Below are 14,629 nucleotides of genomic sequence, written 5' to 3' on the forward strand. Positions count from 1 at the left end.
TGCCGACATTGGAGTTGATTGTGGACTATTTGTAGATATATTAGTCATACTTGTTAACAAGTATGGGATGCGGGTCATTTCGCTGGTAGAGAAGGTGTTCAATCGTTTTTATTAAATTAGTTTATTAATTCCCCAATCACACATGACTCGAAAATACAATTATGCAATCAAATCGTCGATTCGGAGGTTGAAGGAGTAAATAACGTATAGTTGAGAGGGACTGTCCTCAACTCAGTTCTCCCCACGTGTGAATCAATCACACATATATGTTGTGTGTTGGGAGAGTTCTATCACAAGGGATGTGTCATTGTTCTTTCTGATGAGTAAGAATTCTTGTCTAATTGTAGGCTGATTAAGCAAATTATTCAACATATTTCTCAGTCTACGCAATGCAGTGACCTTCAACTAGTTTGGTCTATCCTCGTTATTCTGCCTTTATTTGAGTGGTCCGATAAAGAATGTTTCTTCACTGCTCTGACTGATAATATGCTGTCGCTCTATCACCACGTCGACTGTATTGTGATCTTTTTATCAGTAGACCACCGTTTCTGGTTTATTCTCACCCAACTTGTGGACCAACTTCACTGCAATGGTTTCTCGTCCCTGCTTTGTCGTCTCAGGGATTTTGGACTCCAACAATTTGAGTTTGATTGCAAATTAATTAATAGACACAACGCTTTGCCAATTTTGATATTTTTCGAACGACTCAAAACTACAGGTGTACTGAATGGCGAACAAATCGAGGAAACTTGCTGTCGTAATTTATCATCTCCTAACACTAAAATACGACAAATATCGCTTCGACTGCTCTCATATATCAAATACATGCCCGAAATTCTTCAGGCCGACCAAATGGAAGCCACACTGCCGATGTACCGAGATAAATTTGTACTTTTCCGACGATTGACTACCGATTTATTGTCCAACAAAAACGGAGATGATTTGATTGTCACAGTTTGCTCTGTCAATTTAAATTCAGGCATTATTAAGAGTTCTACTGGCCAATTTGAGTTGTTCCCTTCTCCTTTTCAAACAACAAGTGGAGAAAATGATAATTACAGATTTCTCTGCCTACTCTATTTTCTGGCCGGTGATGATTGATGTTATGAAAACACTCCAACAGTCACTGACTGTCTCCACAAGTGACACTTTTTATTTATTTGTAGATCGACAACAAAGGGAATGCAATACATTTTTTGATCAGTTAATATCCGATCAGTGTGGAGAGTGCGACGAGGGTCATTTTGGACGTCACTACTACCAGTTGTGGCAATTACTGCCAAAGTTGGGGGACACAAAGCTTCCCGATTGTTGTGCTCAGTCACTCCTGTCATTATTCGCAGTGTAATTAAATTATGTTCATTCCAAGTTCACGCGATTCGGAAGTATCCCACGTCGAAGATTTGAGGGAACCACCTCGAATGACGAGAGTGAAGTGTGAGAGAGACTATAATCTATCATTTAACAAGTATGACTTTGTACTAATCACTAGACTTTTGCTGGCTAAGTTGGAGGCATTTTCTCAATTGTTCAATAAACGAGAAATGGAGGGTCACTCACAACTTCTTCTGTATTATTCTGAGGTTATTTCTTTAATGATGATTGATTTAGTTGCTATCTCATTCCTTTGGAGACATTAGACGGGCTGCTTTGAATTGCTTATTTAGTCGTCGACAGCCTGTTCTGTCTCAATATAGGTTTGTGTCTTTATTTATTGTAGAAACTTGTTTACCACTTTGATTGAAGAGAACACTACTGTGTTTGACATTAAAGACGCGCTCAAACTGTGGACTATTCCCATCGACCATGCTAGTTCTGTAATCCCAGTCATTACAAGGTCCATTTCTAACCACATTTTAGAATATTCCATGGCAAACTACATTCTCTGAAATCAGGGGATAAAAATGATTATAAACGACAAGTTGGCTTATTTGAGGCTCTGCTGATGTGTTCTGGACCTAAGGAGTGGATTACTATGGGAAATGATCTCTTGCGTCCATTCAATGTTGTCCTGAGCTCGGCAAATGGTTCGAGTACAACACTCGAAAAAGTGAGAGAGTTGTACGATGGTTATGATATTTCAATGTCTGTCTTTCCTTTGCGGAAATGGATTGGGTTTGTCGTGGGTTGAGGATAGTGTTTAGTTCCCTCGAAGTGTTGAGTGCATTACTTAGTGTGCTGAGGTGTTCAGAGGTGGAGGGAAGGGAGGATTATTTCAGTTCATGTATTGGAGTATTTCTCCATATAATGTCTATTTCACTCAAACTGTCGGAAAATCGGCATGCAGTGCATCCCTACCATCGAAAGAGCAATCAAAGACTAAGTAAAATACTCACTCGAGAAGTAATCAAGGTAAATAAACGAATTGAGCATGTTCAGATGGTTCATGGGATGAGTCACGACCAGGGGAAAGCACTCTTCTTTGTCTACATAGAACCTCAAATTCATAAAATTGCGATTAAAGGATTAAAAGGACCTACTCCCTTTGTTCGTCTGATGTTAACAATGACTTCTTTTGCTGGGTTGTAACAATTGTGTCAGTTTTGTAGGTTGGAGTGGTTATATACTATGGAGGGGGATTCGAAATATAATGCCTTAACTGTCATTCTCTCGCAAATAAATTCAGAGTGGCAAATAAGCAAAAAGGGTGGTCTGGTTGTAATGCAATTATTGAATAATTTATTGGACAGGAATGGTTTGAGTGATTGGGGTAATTTTTAAACAGAAACTAAATACGTGGAGGAACATTTGGATGGATTATTGGACTATTTGCAAGGATCACTGGAAAAGTCAAAGGAGATGAGCGAATATGAACTGCCATTACTCCAAAGGTATTGGTTGATGAGTAATTGTAGACTGAGTGTGTTCATTATAGATGAGCGCAAGTGTGGAGTGCTAGTGCATTTAATGATGAGCATACTCAGTACAACGGACGAGGAGACATTGCAATCTCCTATGCTGTCTTTGATCGTACAAATATTACCGAGAGTGGTGGACTATTCGCACATCACTCGGTTTTCTCATATTAATATTTTTTAGTTTATTTGCTCGACTGTTCTCGATTGTGCAAGGTTATCAGAATCGGCAGTGCCTTATTGAGATCTTGAAGGTTTTGTTAGTATGAGAGTTGTAGATGATGGGAGAGTCGGGAAGTTGTGGGGAAGCCTCGGTGATGACCCCGATCATCGAGAATGTAGAGATGGGATACATATTTGTAGATAAACACTGTCAGCAGGACTCGTATAGAGGAGCCAAATTACGAAAGCATCAACGCTGGATTTAACAAATTCATGGATGTGATGGGAATGGTGGGAGAGTTTTCAATTGGTTTAATACAGCACAGTTGTGATTACATTATTAGAAAAGTATTATTTTATTCATTTATTCTTAGTTCGACGATCGGGCTGTTTACAATCAGGCTCGTCGGGCACAATTATCTATCATTGAACACCTGAAGGGAATGCCCCAATCTGTCGTCAGTCATTCTATCGACGAGTTTGAAAGGCTTGTCTTTGCAAGTGTCAAGGAGCAACAAGAAGTGTGCTGATTTCTTATTTGTAGACTGTGCGTGATTTCTACCTCAGTCTCCTCCGTTCTTTGGTCGAAGCTTTTGGGGCCATCGAAGAACGGGGACTTGCTAGTCTAACATATTTGCTGGATGATGAAGCTTCGGGGAAAGATGTTTTATTGAATATAACATACATACAAGTTGACATGAATGTACTATTCCAGATTGACCGTCGGTGTAAAGCCCTGTCCAACTTTGTGACAGTGTTGAGTGATCACCGAATTGACCAGGACTACCTCCTCCGCTTATTCCTTCCAATTTTTGAATCTTCCCTTCTTAAAGACAGTTCGTCGTCTGCTTACACTGATTGGACATTGACTGCAATTGGCAGCATTTGTAGACAGCTTGACTGGCCTTCCTACAACAGTCTGCTTGAACGATATATCGAAATGACTTCGTCTGTGTCTGTCAAGTAACCCATTCTGCTGATCTGACAGACTTTTAGGAGTATTGATCGATGCCTTCCACTTTTCTTTGGAGGGAGTTGAAGACATGGTTGTCCATCACCCTGCAAACAGTATTTCTGTGACTAATGGTAGTTCAATGTGATGAGGAGGAGGATATGGCTGTCTTTGGAATGGTGACTGATTCTTGGACTATTAAATTGGACGTGGAATGTTCGAAGCGTGTCTATTCCCGACTGATGGACTATATCGAGCAGTTGTACGTTCTTTTTAATGTATAATTCGTTTTAATGTGTAGAGTGCGGGTCGAATCACTCGTAAGCACAGTCACGAACTTGGACATCTCCCACTTGCACTGACCATGATCAAAATTCTCAAATATTTCCCTTCTGCCCTCCAACTTAACGTGCCAAGGTTCACTGGTTTGTTCTATTTATAGAATTATACACTCCCTCGCCGTCCTCCTCTCCTCTCGCCATCATTCTATTCGCAAAGTGGCCAAGACTACACTCGTCGACATTGTGTGCGTCCTCGGCTCAAGTAAACTGGCATTTGTAGTTCAAACTCTCCGCACTGCACTTTCTACGGGTTTCCAGGTGGTGTAGACTAAATATGCCCATCAGGTGTACATTCTCAGTCATACTGTCCATGGAATATTGGATAAGCTTGTCCCACTCTGTCTGAAAGATAATGTTCTCTTCGATGTAGAGTGTGTCACCATTCTTACTGATGTTTGTTTTGCACTCTCTACTTCACAGATCTTTCTCCAAGACTCTTTTGGAGTGGTCGGAGATGATAAACAAATTGATGCAATCAAAGTAAAGACTCCTGAAGCTAGAAAATCCGGTCTCCTTGAAGTGTTTTCTTTGATGTGCCGTGTATTGGATCATACAACCCTTCCTGCCTTTTTGGAGCCCATTCGGAATGTTTTGTCTTATTTAATAAGCGGTAGTTAATATCAGAAGGCAATCCCAACAAGAATATGATCACCAAGATAAGAGAACTATTGGAACGTATTGCTGGGGCATTAGTCCTGAATGAACAATTGGATTCTGTTCATTTGTTTGTTGTGATATACCGAACATTGACTGATGTGGACTGGTCCTCGGAATTATTAACACAATTCGGTCTTCAGCTCGTTTTACTGCTGGTAAAGAAGGGACGAGCGAGTAGAGAGTTGTTGGACCCACTCCTTTCTCGAATGAGTGCCTGCACTGAGTCTACGAATATAAAAGTGTCATTTGGTGGTCATGTTTTGAGGTGGTCGAACTGTCAGTCAAGTGTGTTACACGCATGCTTAATTTTAATCTACCTTCTTTTCCCGATCACGTGGTTAGACTATTCGGGAGGTTGTTCTGTCTCATCAAGTCCTACGCTGTCCATGGATCAGCTTCTAGTCGTTCGAACACAAATCTTGTCACTGCATGTTTTAAGGTGCCGAGTTTGTCTATTTGTAGTCAATGACTGCCCTGCTTGAACACGTGAGTGATGGAGATAGTTTGCCGACTGAGCAGATCACAGTTCTGCTTAAATATGCAGCACATGACATGACAGATGAATACCGTCAGTCCGCTGCATTCGGTCTCATCAAGGTTTTAGGAATCATACTATTGTAGAAAATAATAACCATATGTCCGTCTTCTGAAGAATTATCTCGTGTTATCAAGCAAGTGGAGGAGAATAGTGTTTATTCGCCCTTTGACCACATTCGCGTCCAGTCCCGGGCGGTAGGAATTTAATGAGGAGTAGTAGACAATCCACACTTACCTTCAGTCCTCCGACCGTCTCCAAGGAAAAGTCACCAAACGACTTCTCAAGAGATATATTCAGAAATTACAAGATCCTTCTTTGTGTGAGGAAGGCAGGCTGAGTATAATCGAATTACTCACTCTTCTGATATCCCACGCTCCAGTGAGTCATTATTGTTATTGTAGCGTGTGCTTTCCTCTCCACTTTTGTTTGTCGCTCTCTCTGCCTCTTCCCACAACGATTCTTCTCATAAATGTAGAGAGTTGGCGTCTATTTGTTTGCAAGTGTTGATTCATAAAGTTTTCTTCACTTTTTTATTTGTTAGGTTGATTCCAAAGGAAAGGGTCATTTGCTCGACATTTTATTTGGGTGGTTCACCAGTGACCGAGTATTTCTATCTCGGTTTATTTTAGATACAAATCCTTGGACTTGCTCTCAAAACTGCCCCACACTTTTTTGAGGGACTGAGCAAGTCGAAAAAAATCATGTTCGAGAAGTGTTCGGGGACAATTATGGCCAAATACAACAATCAGGACATCCTTGACGACACTTTTGTGTTCTCGCTTTTTATATTTCTTGAAAAATTTATTCAAATATCTTCAAATAACACCGATTTCAGTATCGCCACTTGGAGTTTTTTTTGATTTTATTTGCCAGACTTTTCCCGGCAATATTTACTTCATCCGCATTGTTGGATACGGAATTTCTGTACTCGGGTTTTGCTGATTTTATCACGGGATATTGTGAATGCTTATTGTGCTGTATTTGATGGAAGTACAGAAAAGGCATGGTTTTGTGATGTATTGCAGGTTATGTGCTTTGTCGGAGACTTGGTTGAGGATTTGGACACGTGCGATATGACACAGGAGTTGGGGGAGAATGTATATCTGTTTTATAATTGTAGATTACTCGTTTGTTGGACTGGGCCTGTCGTTTAGTTGACGATAGGGAGACACTTTCCACGGTGTTGTCTTTAGTTCGGAAGTGGGTTGTTCAGTCACTAGGAAAAGGGGAGACAGTTGGGGTGAGTCGATATTTGTCATGTGTCGTAGAGGAAGGCTGTTTATCGTTGGTTGGGATCATTTCCCGGAGTGGAGGATGGTGGGGATGTTCTCTTTTCCGTACTCCGAATTTTGTGTCGAGAAATGTGTGATAAGTCCAGTGCGAAAGGTAATATAATTTGCATGATAATATATTCAGACTCTGACATGGGGAAAGTGTTGGCCCAGTCTTTTGAGGATATCCAGACTGTCGTAGGGGCCGATGCGTTTAACCGCATGTTTGCGGATGCCAGTCGAGAGATCACTTCTCGGAAATATAAGAAACGGCAGGATCGGATAATGACCAGTCTTCATAATTTGACTGTTGCTAATGAGAGAAGGTTGAAACAACGGCTGCGAAATACTACAGCAATTAAGAGAAGACGTGAACAGTTTGGAGGAGCTATTCCCCTCGCCAAAAGACTTGATTTATAATTATCTTGTATATTTTTTTTCAGAATCATGACTTTATATCTAAAGAATTTAAAGGATTGGATAGGGAGACGATCTAGGGATCTAGTTTTCGTACCTTCTGAAAGACATTAGTTAACAAAGCACTAGGTTTTCTAAAGATTGTAACTCTTTATCAGACGAGGGGTTTAATTTTCACGTTAGTTAGTTATCCCCGGTTTCGCTATCTTGTAGAAAACAACCAGCAAATAAAAAGCAAGCCGCTCCAACAAGGAGGGGATACGATTGAGGTGGCCCAGGGGATGAGAAAAGTCATTTGGGTGCAAGCAGTAATATGATTTGTGGATGAGCAAGTTTGTTTAGTTTAAAGATTTGGATAATGATTGACTTTTTCTATGTAATCAGTATCATACCAGAATTTAATGATGAATTTATAATGTCTGATAGTGTCCTCAGCCCCCATGGGCCTAAATTCTTCAGATCGTATATACAAAGGCCATGAGCTTCCTTGGCAAGTGTGAATTTTTGGTATTTTTGATCAACTAGTAGATTTGGCAAAAGTAAATTGTTTTTTTGTCTAAAAAGGGACTTGGAATGTGGTTAATTTGTTCGTGTTCATTTGGCTAATTTTTGCGTATTGGTTAATGAGAGTGTTTGCTTGTTCGAGGAATGTCTTTGTTTGGTATTTATTAATAATACCAGATCCATGTGAGATGGTATTTCCAGTTTACGGGAAGAAATTCTTTTAGTGTTTTCCAGAAGTTGGAGGATTTTGTACGGTCGTTGAGAGAGAAAACAAGTCGGAGTCGTAGACTGTTGTAGATTTTCTGTAACGTTTTTTAAAGTCAGAAAATCTGTTGATCATATGGATTTACAAAAGCAAAAGAGAATTTTTGAAATTCCCTCCCAGTACACGTGGTTTTTTTAACCTGAATTAATTCAGTTGTGTATCGGAGTTGTGGACTTTTGTAGGAATCTGGGTCATTTTTATTTCTTAATTGAGAAACAAATTTTGGAATCAGTTTACTTTTGACCCTGGCTCGATTTCACAGTGGTTATGTAGTGGGGTCACTTATCTGATTTCTAAAGTAGATAACCCTTCCGTCCGACAGATTATCGTCCGATAACCTGTATGCCAACCTGTACAAATTGATGACTAAGGTAGTGACTACTGAGGTCAGAAATTTTGTGGAGGTGAATAGGATTCTGTCCGAAAATCAGTTAGGTACTCGATAGGATTGCCAGGCAGTTAAGGAGCAGGCACTGACCAACAAATACCTCTCGGGAGCCCGCGGAAACTCACTAGTATCAATGTGGGTGGATGTGAAGAAGGCATATGACTCGGTTGACCATGCCTAATTTGTTGAGTATCTGTGAAGACTCAAGTTGCCTTCATAGTTTATCAAATTTGTTGCAACTGTGATGGACAGGTGGAACGTGCATCTACACTACAACAAATGCGATATAAGCGAGGTTAAGCTAGAGAGAGGCATATTACAGGGCGACAGCATGTTTTCGTGGCTGTTTGTCCTCTGCTTAGAACCGTCGAGTAGAGTCCTCACTGCCCAATTCAAACAAATGTCGATCGAACATGATGGAATGTGTTTTAACATCAACCATATCATGTTCATAAACGACATTAAACTGTTCGCTCGGTCTTCAGAGACCTTCCCCTCAATGGGCAAAGCCTTGGAAGGTTTTATGAAGGGCCTGTGTCTGGAGTTTGAATACAACAAGTCGACGACTGTGTGTGATGACCTAGTCAAAGTCTTGGAAGAACACCAAGGGAATAAGTATCTTGGCTTAGTTGAAAGTCCAGACTCATTAATCACACTTGAAATGAGGAAGTGTGTAGTTAGGGGTGTCGTAATAGGTTTTTTTAAAAGGGGCAGCAATGTAATGCAAAACTTGCCTCAATTCACGAAACTTATTTCATGCCTTGAACGAGTACACCACCTTATTGTCTGAAGAATACTCCGAGAGAATCCCGTCGACGTGTTGGCAAGCAAGAAGGAGAGATTATACTTGTCTTGCGGGCAGTTAGAACGTGGACTGAGTAACGTCGTAAACTTAAGTGAATGAATTCTTACTAAGATGCACGACACCTTGTGAAGTGGGTCAAGTTTATCCCAAAGGAAGGCTGTCATCATTGCTTTTGAAAAAACGCGTGATACACACCTTGGGACCATAAAAGGCTACGTGTCGGCTAAGTATGGTCTGAATGCTACCCAAGTTAATGTGAATGAGTTGATCAAACTTCAGAGGGAATCCCTAATTAAAAAGATCAACTTAAAAGTCTTTCACAAGACTCTCTTTAGCAGCCTGGACAACCCGCACATTGACGTATCGTCGTCATCAACGTGCCTGAAATATGGAAATAACTCTCCCCGATCAAAAGGGTTGTTCTCAGATTTGCTAGATAGAAACGTTTTTAATGGTCAACGGAAACAGTGCAAAAACTGTAAATAGAAGGCGATGACTGTTGACCATTTAGCAACAAAGTGCGGGAGAATTCTGTACCATGATTACACATAATGAGGTCCCACTGCAGGCAAGATGTCAAGCCTACAACGGTCCATTTATCAATCAAGTTAATACTTAGTATATATAATTCAAACTGATTAAATTTGGAGACAAACCATAAAGGCTGTTGCTATTTAATATGCTTAATTTTTTTGAAATTTTGCTCCCCCTTCTGAAATCACATACATTTTATGTGTCTCTTTCAAATGTATTCTCTCCCTCCAAATTTTTCCTATCTTATATTCTCTCTTTCAATTATGTTAATGATATTCTTATATTTTTCTTTAATTCCCATAATTTTTAGTTGTCTAAAACAAAACGAATATTTTCCTGTAGACATAATTGTCTTCCAACAAACCTCTTAACCCTATAAAATATATCCTTTGAAACTTGATGCGATGTCGGCACGATCAATGATTAAGGTATAATTGTTAAAGTAAAAAAAGAGGATTGTTGGAATCACCTAATTAGTTACCCCAATTAACTGTTGGTGATTCTTGGGCTAAATAAAAAAAGAATCACTTTTAAAAAAAACTCAAAAAACTTTAATAATCTGGAATTTTATGAGGTTTTAAAAATTATTTGTTTAAAAACCAATATTCTACTACATTAAAAAATTCCTAATTGTTGAAAATATATATTGAAGAAATATTGATACTAAAATATAGAAAATTACATGACGATAGTTCTGAAGTTCCGATATTTCTGCAAATTTGAAAAGCTTCCCGAAACTGCAATAATCTGAATGACTTTTATTATATTATTATCGACTAAATTAAGTAAATAACCAACATACATTTGATTGAAGCGCAGTCTTTATAGTCTCTCGAATATCGGCGGCAACAATTCCGCTTCCAGCGTATTTAATTGCGATGGTAGTTGTATAATTTGTCATTTCCTATTAAAAACCCAGCAATATCAATAGATATGCAAAAAATATTTAATAAAATATATTATTTGATCAATTTTATTAAATTAAATAGTATATACAATTGTGACCTGTCTCGTGGGAATGACTGCTTTTGAAGGTTGTCATTAATCTGTGAAATGGCTGATAGAAATGGGTGTAATTCCGGAAATAGCCAAGTCCATCTACAAACTAGAATGGGAGTAATTATTCTGCATATTTTGTAGACTCCCTACAGAAATTCAGGCTGAGGCAATACCCCTTATACTCGGAGGAGGAGACATTTTGATGGTATATAAACATAATTTATATTTGAGACCGCCGAGACTGGCAGTGGGAAGACTGCTGTATTCCTTTCTCCAAACCTTCTAGGCCTTCTGTATTCCACTCTTGCAAGTAGTCTTCGAGTCACTTTCCACTGGAGTGACTCATTCAACCACAGAAAAGTCGCGTTGTGAGTGGAATAAGGCTGATTGTGACCCCGACTTGAGTTGAGGACTATTTCTAATTCTTAGGAATGGAAGGACTCGAGTGTTGTGCAGTAGGCAATCGGTGGGCAGGCTGTCGTTGTTTGTTTGGGACAAATCACACTGGTGGGGCCAATAATTGTTATCATAGGCTATTTTGAAGTCAAAGTTAAGAATGATGGGCTATGTCGAATTGGTTGGTCGACCAGACAAGCTGGACTTTGCCTTGGACTTGATAGATTTAGTTTTGGATATGGTAGCACTGCCAAAAAGTCTACGAACCGACAATTTATGACATATGGAGAGGAATATGGTATCCACGATGTCGTCGGGTCTTTCATTGACCGAGATTTGGGTGTTATTCGATTCACCAAAAACGGTTTTAGTGTTTACTTGCTCATAATTAGGCCGGGACCTCGGTTTGGCTTTTGAAATTCCAACAAATTTAAAATTTGAAACATTTTATCCGGCCATTGCTTTAAAAGTTGAATCGATTTATTAAATTAAAGTGTTGTCGCGTTAGTACTAATTTTGGACCATTTTCATCGGTAAGTATTTCTGATCACTCCAATAGAATTACCCTTCTCAGTTGGAACAGATGGTCGCACAGTCCCCTTCTCATACAGCCTCGAGGAGTCCCAGATCTCCTTTAGCCTTCATTATTGAGGTCTGTGTTTTATCACTATTTGTAGCCTTCACGAGAGTTAGTCCTTCAGGTAGGTTAGTACGATTAATCAGGTCAGACTTTTGCCCATTGAATGACTTGAAGACATATTTGCCGAACATTCAGTTGTGTTGTTGGCTTATTCCTGCAGTTGTTTGTCGCTGACTGGAGGGGGGAGTGTCGAAGAACAGATGAATGAGTGTAGAGTGGGACAAGTATATATAATTATTGAGATTAGAATCACATTGTTGTTGCCACGGTGGGTAGATTGAAGGAATTTTTGGATTCGGACACTCTCAATACGCTGGGATGCAAATTCCTGATTCTAGACGAAGCCGACACATTGATCAACAGTTCAGAGTGTGCTTTTATTACCAAAACATTTTTCACAACAAACACAACTCGTCGTCAAAATATAATTTGTTCGGCCACACTGCACAATCCATCAATTCGTCGATTTGCTAATCAAAGACTGCCGTTTGCCACCTTCATCGACCTCAAGGGAGAGGACAGTGTTCCCGAGACGGTTCATCAGATTGTAATCCGCGTTGTGTTCATTGCAGGTCTGTTTTGTGGACGCGGATGAGGACCGAGATTACATTTCATTTACGAATCCAATCGCGACTGATAGAGTACACCAAAATGACCCGACACGAGATATTTCCTGTACTTTTATGGCAGTATTCAGACGAGAGATCTCGAGGGGTCAAGTTACTGAAGGGGAAATACGTAGTGAGGACGATTGAGAGACTTGGGATAGATCGGGCGATTATATTCTGCAGGACTAAGCTTGATTGCGACAATCTGCATGCTTTTTTTGTTGGGATATATAATTGTATTTTAATTGGTGTATTTCAGCTGGGAGTCCTTTTGCCAGGAAGTTTAAATCACTGCCCTTCCATTCTGGGGAAAGTAGAAGGAATGAAAATTTGAGTGAGTTTCAGGTTTTTTGTGTTTTAATTAGTTTAGAAAGGAGGTGTTAACTTTCTCATTTCGACGGATGTGGCTTGTCGTGGAATTCACATTGAACAGTTGCCTTTTGGTGTTATTTAATTTATAAATATTTAGTTATAAACATGACTCTCCCGGACGATCCTGCGAACTACCTTCATCGTATAGGAAGGACTGGGAGAGCCGACCGAATGGGACTAGCCATATCACTTGTGTCCAAACATCCTGAAAAGGTTTGTTTATTATTAAAATATTCAAGGTTTGGTATCATTCGAATTGTAGAGGAGGGAGAGGTGCAATTTGTCACAATACCACTCTTGTGAGTGAAGGTGGTTGTTGTATTTGGTATGACGAACTGCAGGTTCTTCTTTATGTGTTCTTCTTTAGTTGTTGAGGGACATTGAGGAATATCTTAAGTGCACTATTGAGACTGTCGAGTGTACTCCCACTATGAGTATTCCCGTGTTTCAGTTCGACGGAAAAGTGGTTTATGGAAAAATCAAGGCCAATGATGACGTTTTGGGAGGTTTTTGAATTTTTGTATCTTAGAGGGTGGAGGTGGAGTTTGGTCGGAAAAACTTGTGGAATTGGAAGCAAATACGCAGAAGAACTTTATAATGATTAATAACGTTATTTCTTCTCTTTTTCATCAATAAAATTATTTCATTTTATTATTTTTATTGCATTTCTGGTATTCTTCCTGGCCTTTTTGTTTATGCCAAATATCTGCCAATTTATAAAATCACTTCTATGCTGATTACCATAATAAAACTGATTGTGAATTGTTACGAGACGCTACTCGTCAGAAATGGGGAAAGCTTTTGCAATGCTTTTTCGTGGTCGAATCCATTACCATATTCCAAATAATAAGAACTAAAATTGATTTTATCACGTAATAAAACAAATTCTGAACTTGAAAAACCCTACAAAAGTATTATGTCGCGAACTACGTTGGCGACCAAAGTGACATTCATAATTCACAGAGTGGCCTAGATAGTTTGAGATTAATTAATGACTAAATAAATTGTAGTAGAAAAAATATTATTATTTCTAAAAGTGAATTAAAAAGGTTGATTCTTTACTGGGCAAGAGGCTGACCTTCACAGTTAACAACATTGACAGGAAGACCTACATAGTGAAAATTGTTGTTATCATATATAATCACAAACCTACATAGTTTGACACTAGTTAATGACTAAATATAGTGTAGTTGATTACTGCGGACAGTCCCTGAGACAAACACAGTTTTATTCGATATGTCGTCCTCAAAGTAAATTTCGAAGGTGCTCATCGCGGGCTGCATGCCGACCTTCTACAAAAACAGTACTACACCAACCGAAGTCGTCTCCCTCAGGTAGCATCTTCCACACAGTCTCCAGCAAACGACCACTTTACATATTGGCCTCGGGGAGTGCACTCTTTGCAGCACTGGGATTCAAAAGACTATTCACAGGGTAGGAGTGTCTTAGAGATTGAGACTGCGGCCTATATTCCTCCGGTTCGAATATAAATGTTTGATTAGGCTAGTAAATATAAATTTTATTTATTGATTATTAAAAGTTTAATTGTTTGATTAGCTTAATTGTATTGGCAAACCTATCAAACTAATAGATTGAGACACGTGTGTAGGCGTGGGTGGTTCACCTTGTTGTACTTTTTGTGTTATCTACCTACACTTTATTTTTATTTTATATGATTCAGAGAGAATAATATGTGATGAGATTTCTTTTAATCATTAAAATGTTTGAAATTTCATCATATTTGTCATATATTTTGATACTATTCCTTCGAAATCAATTTTTATATATTTCATATTTTCATTATTTTCTTAATAATAGATCAATTCTGCTGATAGTCTTGATATTGTTCTTTTATTTGACTGATACAGTCTAGCCTTTTTTGGGACACATATTATAATTTTATTGATTTTAACACGGAATCTGTT

This window comes from Octopus sinensis, unplaced genomic scaffold (assembly GCF_006345805.1).
Source record: "Octopus sinensis unplaced genomic scaffold, ASM634580v1 Contig13674, whole genome shotgun sequence".
Classification (NCBI taxonomy): Eukaryota; Metazoa; Mollusca; class Cephalopoda; order Octopoda; family Octopodidae; genus Octopus; species Octopus sinensis.